The sequence below is a fragment of the Phyllostomus hastatus genome, unplaced genomic scaffold (assembly GCF_019186645.2).
Source record: "Phyllostomus hastatus isolate PE091 unplaced genomic scaffold, TTU_PhHast_1.1 phas_scaffold_60, whole genome shotgun sequence".
NCBI lineage: Eukaryota > Metazoa > Chordata > Mammalia > Chiroptera > Phyllostomidae > Phyllostomus > Phyllostomus hastatus.
This window is the reverse complement of record NW_025334038.1, coordinates 6,404,191-6,416,559: the sequence shown is the minus strand read 5'-3', so window position 1 is coordinate 6,416,559 and position 12,369 is coordinate 6,404,191.

The following is a 12,369-nucleotide window of genomic DNA, read 5'->3' as shown; positions in this document are numbered from 1 at the left end:
ATGGCTTGTAACTGAGGCATGTGCCCTGACTGGGAATCGAACTGGATGCCCTTTAGTTCACAGGCCAGTGCTCAATAACTGAGCCATACCAGCCAGGGCTCTAAGCTCATTTTTATCACTTCACCCCAACCCCAAATCCCCCATGCTGTATTCTATCATATCTCCATGGTTTTGCTCACATACTGCTTCCGCTAATTGGAAGGTCCTCTTGTCCTAAACATAAAGATTCATTCATGTTCTATCTCTTCCAAAAAACATTTACTCTCACCCTGGCTGGTGTAGCTCAGTGGATTGAGCGTGGGCTGTGAACCAAAGCATCATAGGTTCGATTCCCAGTCAGGGCACATGCCTGGGTTGCAGGCCACGGCCCCCAGCAACCGCACATTGATGTTTCTCTCTCTCTCTCTCTTTCTCCCTCCCTTTCCTCTATAAAAATAAATAAATAAAATATTTTAAAAAACATTCACTCTCCCAACTTTATGCAAAGTAAATTAAGTGCCCTTCTTCTCTGCTTCAAAGCACTGTGCACACATGTACCTGGCATTTTATTTCAATTGTTTCTCTCATTTTCTCTTGACACAAATTCCTTGAGAGAAAAACTGCCTTCCATAACAGCTTCTTAGAAACCTAACATTAAACTGGTCACATATAGGTTGCTTAATAAATATTTGTGAAATAAATGAAAAAGTAAATCCCTGTAAAATGTAAAATGGAAGAATGAGCAGAAAGCAGATTGTAAAATTAAAAGTTCCCTAAGGCATGCCTTGGATTTGACAAGAGAACTCTACCCCTGAGAAGGCTCTTATAGGTTTGGGTAATTTTGCATTCAGAAAGATCTGGCTAAAAATCATGGTATACTATGAGTATCTCTTTGGCTTTGGGAAATAGAGAAATAGAGAAGTTTCTGAGGTAGAAGGTACTTGTCTATCATGACCAATTAGTCTTTACTTAGTATTAAAAAAATGAAACTTAACTGAATAAATTTGAATATCTAAGTGGCTTTATTAAGCAATGAATGAATCAGACAGCATCCCATCTAGCAACTAAAAGGGTGCTCCTAGGAGTTTTATGAAATAAAAGTGTTTTTTTTTTTAATAGAAAGAAGGGTGAGTCAATGATGCTATTAATGAAAGGAGAAAGGGATGCTTTTTAGACCAAGATATCTTATTTTGGGGGAGTGTAAAGGACCTGTAAGACCTTATTATACAGATTGCCTCTTCTCTGTCAGAGTGTGTGAAGAGTGTCCAGTGCTGAGATTACCCTAATGATGCTTGACCAGAAAACCCCAGACCCCATAATCTGATTGATTCAGATTATATGTCTAAAAAAGATATCATATTTCTTAGATATTAAATCCAAGTTGGGTATCATGGGCTTTAGCACAAGTGACATCCATTGAAGCCTTTTTTTTTATGTTAGGTTGTCTGAGCTTAGCTTTGGGTTTTATAAATTTTTACTCATTGCAAACATTGCAAACTCCTTCAGGAGATTTTAGTTCAATCATAAATGAGATCTTTTCTAAATATATGATCTATGAATACTTCACAAAATATCTAAGGATGTCTGATTTCAGATTTTTTAATGAATTGGAATCCTCTGAGCAAATTAAATCTAATATGTGAGTAATAGCTTGATTAATGAAAAAGTTGTTTTCACTCTTTCTTCTCTTTACTGTTGGACAAAATAATTCAACTGTTTTTTCTTGTAATTTGCCACACAATTACTTCTCCATTTTATTTGAGAGAAGAGGCCTGATCACTGAGGTGAGTTCATCTCCTCCAAGTGAAACAATGGACTCTTCTTGGTCAAAGTTCTTGTGGTTGGGAACAACATGAACTCACTCAAATTAACTCTAGAAAATAGAAAAACAAAGACAGGAAATTGATTGCAAGTAACAAAGAAAGGACAATAAATGCTCTAGCCTTTAAAACAGTCCCAAATCAGTGTGAATGAAAAAGGTGTTACTGCAGTCAAAATGATGCAGTGAGAGATGCTTGACCAAAGAGGCCTGCAAGTCTGACTTGGGGTTGGACCCATCCAAGCCCACGAAAGCTTTTGAAAAAGTACCTGGTCCATCACAAACTCAAGGAAAACAAAAAAGCTCCTGTTTCCGTCTCTCTTTTTCTCTCTCACTGGTGACCCATACTTGCCCTGTTTGTGCACTCCCACATGGGAACATACAACCATGGGTCTAACAGCTATCAGTGGCACAGCAGACTGTGTGGGCTCTGAAGGAATAAGCTTTATGTGAAGGAGAAACTCTGGACAGTAGCTTTTATTTAGGCCTTGCTGAAGACATTTTTAGACTTTTCATGGTAGGATGGATAGATATGGGAAATTGAGGGGCAGCCTTCCACATAAATAAACCATTTGTCACCCTACAATGTCCCATGCCTTGATCCTTGGAATGTTTTTTTTTTTGTGATCCTATAGAAGAGCCTAATTTCCACAGGCAATGTTGGGATGACATTCTAAACACAACAAACTCAGGGGAGACCTGCCTGGTGGGTCTTAAAAACTCAGAAACTAAAAGTAACCATATAGGATGGTCTAAAAGTAAAACTTCCTAACTAAAAGTGAGTCAGGGCAGGTAATCATCCCAGACTTAATATCCTCCGTCACAAGGGTCAATGTTTACCTTAACAGGCAATGTTTGCCTGTCTATTGTCTTTTTGCATCTACAATAACATTCCGAAGGTACGTCAGAGTAATATCCTTTTTTCAAACCCTCAGGGCACAATCACCCACTGGATCACAACACCATGGAAACTCTCATGTTATCTTGTTGCCCACTTACCATATCTATGTGCTATAAGTGTTAATGGTTAACTATCCTATACTCACCAGTATAAAAGAAATATGTGTCTCTCCATTTTATTTCTTATCCAGTCTCAGATATTTCCTCTCTTTGCTTTCTCCCCCTCCTGTAATCTACAATCCATGATTTTATGTAATTTTCCTTATGTAGTAGGCAGTTAGGCATGAACAAAATAAAAACAATAGGCCAGGTACAGAAGGTTAGCAGGGTGGAAAGTCTTGGTTACCTAGCAACTGGTTAAACTGGGGTAGGATCTCACCTCCCTGGGTGTTTTTCCTCCCCTGGCATATTGCTGCTCATACAGTTTAGGCTCTCCCACCTTTCATATCACTGGTCATGCAGTCTGGACTCTCCCCTGACCTTTCCTCCCCCGGCATGTCACTAGTCATGTGGAAGACCCCCTTACAGGAGGAATAAGGGGGACTGGAAAATTTCCTCATATGATTCCCACACAAGTCCTTGCATGACCACTTCCTTAAGCATTAAACCTTCAGGACAATGAGGTCTGCCCTGCATCAGATAATCTGAAGAATAAAGCTTTGGGTCTGTTGATCACAGAGACAGTCTGTTGGTCAAACTAGAGATAACATCTAGTCCTTGGTTATATTTCAGCTCCAGGCACAAAAAAGCAGCAAGGCCAGGTGGAACAATGCCATGACTGGTGTTAAGACAAGATGTATTCACCAATTACCCCATGCCTTGGTGCTGACCAATTAGTAGATGTTGCGCGTGGGTCACCGGCCAGCAGTGACCACAGAATGCTGTGGATGGCTTGACGATAAACACGCGAGAAAAAACAACACATGCACAGAGACAGACTAGTTTCTGTGGGGAAGTAGGGACGAAATGGCCACCCCCCCTAGTGGGGAGCGCACCGATTTACAGTCCATACCTGCTTTTATTGGGCTCGTTCTGCATAATAATTCAGGTAAAGTACAGTACTCATTAGGGGGAAGTAAGGAACCATAGAAAAACAAAGAACTCTGCCGGTCTATTGAGTTGGGGGTCAAAGAGCTGTATGACTGAGGAACAAACTAACTTCCTCCTAAGACCCTTCTCATTCAACTAAGAGCATTCTAAACAAAGAAGGTTTCACAGTAATTTACATATTCTTTCTTAGGCCTGATCACCCCGGGGAATCTGCACTTCTCAGTACAGAGCTGCACCACCCTGTCATTGTTTCAGGCTTAGGTGGAGCAAGGAAACTAAGGCAACTGGGAGACAAGGAGGTTTTTTCCCAGATGCTGAGAACTCAGGCTATGTCAAAGCCGAGGAGCGAGGGTCCATCACCCCCTTTTGCTGCAGCCCCCCAAGTCCTTCTTTTGGGGGGCTTCCCAAAGTGATCGTGCCTGTCTTAGGTCGTTCCCCCCGTGGGGAATTTTACCTGTCTTTGGCTAACCGACCAAGCTTTTTGGGGTTCAGTCATGAATAAAGCAGCAGAAGCAGCATTCCTGCCAGGAAGATAAGCTTTTATCTCCTTGCTGGCTTACAGTTCCAAGGGCGTTCCCTTAGCCTTAGCTAGGCGGAGGTTTCAGCTTCTGATACCAGTCAGGGCGGTTCCCAACAAGTAGAGACCATAACTTTGGAAGGACACACCTGGGAAGTTGATGCATAGGGTGGTATCTTGATATTTGTCATTAATTCATTCTGATGACTGGTGAGCAAGTGAGGACTGATTAAGCATTTTCTCTTGTGGCGTGGCATTATGACTCATATTAGTTCTAGCAAATGAGACCAGCGATGAGCAGGCTTATAGTGCTGAAACATTTTTTCTCATCAAAATGAAATGAGTACCAGGTTTGACAAGTTCTGAAGTCACTGAGTACTGGGGTTTGACTGTGTTCCATTGACATCTTCTCCTTGTACTTTCCTTAGGTTCTTTGTGTTTGGAAAGCAGATAAAAACCCTTAAGTTGAAGGACCCAATTTGTGCTTTCTCTCTTGTGCACCACCTGCATCTTTCCCCACCTCTTTCTTTCCCCAGGTACTTTTTCTCTAGAGCACACCTGCACTTCCCCCACTGTCTTTCCCCAGGCAAGTTTTCTTTGCCTTCCTTACTCCCAAATTCCATGGGTCCTTGTTTTGTCTCTGTAACTTATTTCTTCTACCTTTGTGATTTTCTAAATAAACTTTCTCTTGTATTTGAGTCCCTTGGCTTTGAATTCTTTCCCAGCAGAAATCAAGAACTAAGGTTGCTGAACTGAGAAGTTTAACATCTGGTGCCATTTATTGTTAACATTTACCATACTTCATTTTTTTATTGCAATGTCTAAAATAAGCTCCAAAACTGAGATTCTCCAGAGCATTTTCTCTATCTATTATGTTTTGTTTCCCAGTAGTTGTCAGCTTTGCTCAACTAAACTCATAAAAATTCTCTACAGAAGTCTGGAAGGCAGTGGGTCCAAGTGCACTTTGGCTTTCTATCTTTTCTGAATGGTGCCTTTCTTGTTTCTTCCTGGTCAAGGGCAGTGGCAGTAACAGCATGGTCCCTCTGATATGTATGGTATGGGCTAAGCAGAGGTCACAGAGATGGTCTGTGGACAGGTGTTCTCTCCTATATTTGCAGGGGCACATACAACATGGATTGGACCCATTATGGAAGGAGTGGCACCCCAAGGTGCAATAATGGCCTCACCAAGCTCCTTCTCTTGTACCCACGTTTAGCATCATATCATCAAGCCTCCCTAGTTTTGAACTATATCTGTGAGCATCTGTGCTCTATCTTGATTGATTTTTTGTATGTTTTAACATGATGTATCTTAAGGTCATCACTTCTTTACATCATCTCAACTTATGGAAGATTTACTAGAAATGCTCTATCATCAGACCATGGGAACCTCATATATGTAGATAAGAAGAAAAAGACATATAGTTGATAAAAACATTCTTTGAAATATGGTTTCTTAAAACTAAAATTTTGCTGAAGTTTTGTATGTTTTAATTTATCCACTTCACAACACATTTTACTTTAACATCCATGAATATTTGGTGGCAATAAAATGGCAGGAATGTGTGATGATGATACTTTAAATCAATAATATAACCTTAGATTTTCTCAGTATGTCTTTTTTGTTCCTTTCAACTTGAAATTCCTACTATTGATTGTATTCAGGGACAAATAATTTCCCCCATGTATCTTTTATACAAAGACAGAAAATAATGTGTGGATCTAAGATTCATTGTTTAAACAAAACACTTGGTCTAAGAAGCAGCAGCAGTACCTTGCAGCATGGATTGTGTAGTCATGCTAGAAGTTCCTTGGTGCTCTGTCACAGTGCTTTTTTGGTGAAATGTATCTTGTCCCTAATATTGATAGCCAGTCTGTGTGCTGAGTTTTTCAAAAGACAAAGCTGTTTGAAATACTTTTTTAAAAAATGTTATTTATTTTTATTGGGAAATACTGTCAATGGGGAACTGTTACTTCAGAGGTATGTTCATGTTGGCCTCTTGAATGCTGTCCCTTCAAATGGCTTGTTAATGTTTCTCAAAATAAATTTTCATCATTTCAATTTTTTGCATTTGTCATGTAGAGTTATAAGTACAGTATTTCTTGTTACGTTTACCATCCTTCAATATTCACATAGATGTTCATTGGGAAGATATAAAATGTGTATTCAATGATATTTTTTAACTTGTTCAAAACTTATTAAATTATTAATTTTGGAAAAAAATTTTCTAAATGTTTAGACATTTCTTATATTGATATCAGGAGAGAAAGCTTTCTCTCTCCAAATTTTAAGAACATATGATTACATATCTCTGTCTCTATATGAGTATTTGTCTCTAAAATGAGTATTCATTTTTTCTCAGCCAAATGTTTTTTTTTCCTGCTTCTGCATAAAAGTGGCAGAATATGGTTGTTTCACAACTCATCAATTTACATATATTCTCAGTCTGAATATTTTAATAAAAACTAAGTGTGTGTTTCCCTGAATGATATAACTTGATAATCAACAAACACATGATTAATAAAACAGGACATAGTTTCAGGACTTCTTCAGTTTTCCATTTTAACATATATTCCAGAACTCTCCTCAAGACAGAGACTCTGCCTTTTAAAAAATAATAATTTATTAATCATTGGCAATATGCCAAATACTATTTTATAAAGTTGACTTATAATCAACATATTTAATTTTATAAATATCTAAGTTTTATATATATTAATTTATACCATTTTATAGATGAGAAAATGAAGAAGAAGGGTTAATTTATGCAAATTATACAACTAGTAAAGGGGGAGGAGAAGACAATTCAAACTGAAGCTGGCTTGGAGCCAGAACTAAAACCACTACCTATCTCTGCATTTACCTGTATTACTCATCTTCAATTCCCTAGCACCTTGGACATTGCTGCTGTTAATCCAATAAGTAAAGTGTGTATGGAAACTTCTAGCTGATCTCCTTTAATCAGTTTATTAAGTTGAATATGCTTTCTATGTCTTAGTAAAACAGAGTGATCATATAATTAATCATATAATTTCTTTAAGTAACAAATAGACTGATTTAAAGGAATCATGAAAAGAGTTTTTTTATGAAAAACAAGTTGTGTTTTCTAAGAACTTAAGAAAAATTATCTACATTACTAATAGTCTCTTTAAGTAAGCTTAGAAAAGATAGTATAGAAAAGAGAGGAAACATTATTAACTCTTACAATAATGGGCTAAGAGAAATTAACAAAAATCTTAAAATTCTTGCTTCACTTTAAAGATTTTAAAACCAGAAAGTATTATTCATATTATTATGGAAAAGCATGTTAATTTTTATCAATAAAGAAATGCTTAGAGCTCACATGAAAATTGTCAAATAAGTATGCATTTATATGTTATATGGAAAAATAAGATTTAAAGTAGACATGTATATTTCTAAATTCCATACTCTTATTTTTTATAGAAAACCATTGATTGAACACATTTTCTTTTATATACATTAAAGTGCATAATTATCAATAGGGAGTGTCAATTGTTAATAGTCACCGCTATTTAAATCCACAACATATTTAACCTCTAAGAGATATCTTTTACTTATTAGCAGTCTCCCTTTTCTTATCTCCTCCACTCCCTGGCAACTACTAATCTACATTTTTGTCTCTTTAGATCAGTCTATTCTGAATATATCATATAAATTAAATAATACAACAGGTTACCTTTTGCCTGAAGTTAATCATGTTATCATATTTGCAAGATGCATCTGTGTTGCTGCATGGTGTCAATACTTTGTTGTTTCATATGGTCATTATAAGGGTATTCCACATTTATTTAACCATTCACCAGTTTATGAACATAACAAGTTTTCACTTATTGTGCTTTTATGAATGAGGCTGCTGTAAATGTTTTTGTACAAGTCTGTGTGAGTGTATATACTTCTTCTGAGTGTATACATGGGAGGGGAATTGCTGGGTCATATAGTATAATGGTTAATTTTATGTCAACTCGGTAAGACAATACTACCAATTATTCAAATGCTAATATAGGTGTTCTTTGGAGGTATTATGAGTATCTATAATCAGTTGACTTAAGTATCCTTAATAATGTGAGTAGGCCTCATTTAATCAGGTTTTAAGAGAAAAACTGAGGTTTCTATGAAAAGAAGAAATTCTGTCTCAAGATAAAAGCATCAACCCCTTCTTGAGAGTTTACAGCCTGCTGGATTAGCCTACTGGTTTTGGATTTGGAAGTTCTCACAGCCATAAAGCCAATTTCCTGAAGTAAAGATACCCATATGTCCAAGTGGTAGTGTTTCTCTGGAGAACACTGATTTGTTTGAATGGTGGTATGGAGTGTTGTTGGTAAAACAAATTTTAAGTAGGAGTTTTCTGCTTTGGTTCTTAGTTTTTTGGAATTGATTTTCTAATTAGATTAGATTTCACATTACTAATGGCCATTTCCAGTGGTAAAGAGGACACCACTGGTCTCTGTGGCAAAGATGTACAAAATATCACTATTCCATACTCCTAATCAAACACTTATAAAAGGCAAGTTTCCAGATGACCATATATTTGAAACTTAGATCATTTTTATCAAACTAATGCCTAATGAGATTGGTTGGTTGCTCCTAACTGCTGGAGAAAGTAGAGAGCGGTAGTGATAAGTCAGGACTTCAGACATTGCTCTGCAGAAGTGACCTAAACATTACTACACTTGGAAAAAAAAAAAAAAAACCTTATGTCTTGTAGCTGTAGGACTAACATTTTCAAAATCCAACTCAGACTCTCATCTTATTAGTGGCTAAATCACAACACAAATTAAATTCATAATCTCTCAGATGCTACTCATGTGAGGGCATTGATTGGGACACTGAAAATTTGAATGGAAACAAATGGGAAGATCACAGTGAAGACAAGATATCAAACCCCTAAATTCTGTTATGTCTTATTTGATGGTAGTCTGGTATAGCAGTATTTGGAGTTCAACCCCTGTCTGAGGAGATTAACCCAGCTTCAGTGCCTGGAGAAACTATAATGGCTTTCTCAGAGGTCATCACTTTGCAAGCTACCCCCTCCACATCTCTTTCTTTAGGGCTTATAACTCAACTCATGTCCCAGTAGGCCCAGAGGGTGAGATAAGTGTGTAAACTACAGAGGGATGGACTGTACATCAAAAGTACTGTAACGTTTTTTTAAATGTGACTGGGAAAAAATCTAGGGAATATGTGTGGGAATTAATATTATGGGTATGGGGTATTAGAGGAAGGGAAAAATATTGGATTAGACCAAATTCATTCACATGGGACTACTATTAGTAGATAACAATTTCTTGTGGTGTCATGAGGAAAAGAATTCCCTGAGACCCACATAGAAGGATGGGGTTCCATGGCAAACTTTACTGATGATATAAAATTCAGGGGGTTGCTCTCCTGATTTCCCTATGTCCCATCTCTATCCATCTCACCATTGAAAAGGTCTAATCTTGTCCTTAGTAGGGCCAGAATAAAGGCCACTGCCCAGTTTCTGCTCCATATTAAAGTCTAATCTAGTCCAGCATTCAGCAAGCTTAGTGTTTGTTTCCAGCTGCAGTCCATTGTTGTGCTATGGTATTCAGGCTCTCTACTGGAGCCTACCTGTGGAGTCTACATGGCCATGGGCCATGCAGCTGCTAGGGCCACATGGCCATGGAGAGAATAGGTGAGGGCACAGTGGGAGTGCAGGTCACCAGGTAAGAGAGAGAAACATTCTCTGTTCCCCTGGAATTATATTAGCTTGGCTTGGCAAAGACCAGAAGCCTTTTTAAACTAGCTGATGAACTTGCCAAGTTTTTGCAGACTTTGGATGGGTTTATATCCCCTAGTTAGACTGATAGGCTTCTTTGGTCAAGCATCTCCCCCTTTGTCCCCCAACAATCCAGTACCAGATGGGGTAAGGAAAAAGTGTTAATCCCCTTGGTGGAGCAATGCTTTAATCCCTTAGGGTAGGAAACTGAAACTCTCTGGCTAGGCAAGCAGGCTTATGCTCCCCAATTTATTGAGCTCAATGCTTAGTCCCTTTGCTCCTCCTTTAAAAAAATTAATAATTAGGTAAATCCTGATGTTAACCACTGAGCAGAAAATCTGGATTTAGAGTGCAGCTCAAGGGATTAAAAGGCACTCCAGTAATTTCATTGATTGGTTGGGTGAAACATGGACCAGAAGTTGAAATGTCAAAGCACACCTGATATACTGTATAAGCAGGTATTGGAAGGCTTGGTAAGAGTTAATGGTAATGTGGATTTATCACATAAGACCTACTCATGCAGGAAGTTTCTAGAAGACACACCTTTCACCATATATGAGAAATAAAAATGTGAGGGATATCCCAGCTTCCTTCAAGTTCTCTGTGGTTGTACTTCCCTATGGGTCAGAATTTATAGTGGGAGCTGTTCCTATTGAGCTGACAATGTTAAATTCAGTGAGGAATAGTGAGATGCCCAGGGTACCAGGAGCCAAGTGTTAGCACTTAATTGCCAAAGACAAGGCAGACATACTTGCCTTAATGGACAGAAAGTCAAAGTAGAAATCAAAATAGTCCCACTCACAGAGACCTAAGATTTGGTCATGGTATACAATGGCTCTTTGTCATAGCATATAATGTTATTTGAACATTTTGAATATTGTTTGCTAATATTTTTATACAGGTATTTTGTATGAGAGTTATTGATCTGCAATCATGTTTTTGGTACAGGCAAGCTGACTTTGTTTACATGTGGTATCAAGGTAATAATAGTCTTAAAAATTACTTGGGCAATATTCCATTATCTTCTTTTTTCTGGAAAGGATTGTGTAAAACTTGATTAATCCATCTTTAAATATTTGGTAGAATTCTCTGGTAAAATTCTATGCTTTTGGAGATTTATGTTTTGGGAGCTCTTAAATTATGAAATCAATTTCTTTGACAATCCTTCAGATTGTCTATTTAATTTTGTTTGAGTTTTGGTTGTTTGTGTGGTTTGGAGAAATTCATCCATTTCTTCTAAGTTGTCAAATTTCTGAGTACAAAGTTGTTTCAAGTACTCCCCTGTTATCTTTTTCATGGTTGCAAGATCTCTGGTGATATTTTCCATTTTATTCCTGATAATGCCAACTTTTGGCTTTTTTTACTTGATATTTATCTATCTTGTTAGAGATTTATCAATTTTTCTGGTGTATTCTAAAAAGATGACTTTTTGTTTTATTGGCTTTTTCTGTTGTTTTACTATTTTGATTTTTTTTTTACTTTTTATCATAATTGTTAACTTCTTCCTTCTGCTTGTTTTGGATTTATTTTCCTTTCACTGGTGTCTTGTTATAGGAAATTAGGTCATTCACTTGATAACTATTCTTATTTCTAATGTAAGCATTTATTTTTATAAATGTCTTCCTCATCACTGCTTTAGAATCATTCCCCATATTTTGTTTGCTTTTTTCTTTTTTATTCAATATTTGCAGTCTTGAATATCTTTTGAGACCCATGGATTATTTAGAAATGTGAATTTTTAAAAATTATGTACATTTTAAGAGATTTTTATTGTTCTCATTTTATTATTGATTTCCAGCTTGATCCCATTATGGCCATAGAACAACACACTATGAAAATTTAAATTATTTTAAATTCGTTGAACCTTTTTTATGACCCAGAATATGGTCTATCTTGGTAAATATTTCATGGGTTCTTGACAATATGTGCATTCTAATATTGTTGGTTGGTGTTTTGTTTTGTTTTGTTTTGTTTTTAACATGTCAGTTAGATTCTGTTGGTTGGTTATATTTTTTTGTTTATTTATTTTTTATTTTTAATTGAATTTGTTTTTGTGACAATGACTTGCAAAATCATACAGGTTTCAAGTGTGTACATCATTAAAACATCATTGGCATACTGAATTATGCACTCATTGCCCCAAGCAAAGTGTCTTTCCATCCTCATTTTCTGCCCTCTGCCCACCTCCATCAATCCCTTACCCCTCTTTCTCTCTGGCTATCACCATCACCATACTGTTGTCTATGTGTTTTATATATATATTTTTTTCTTAATCCTTTCACCTTCATTCATCCAGCCTCTCAACCCTCTTTCCTCTGGCAGTTTTCATTTGTTCCATGTGTTCAT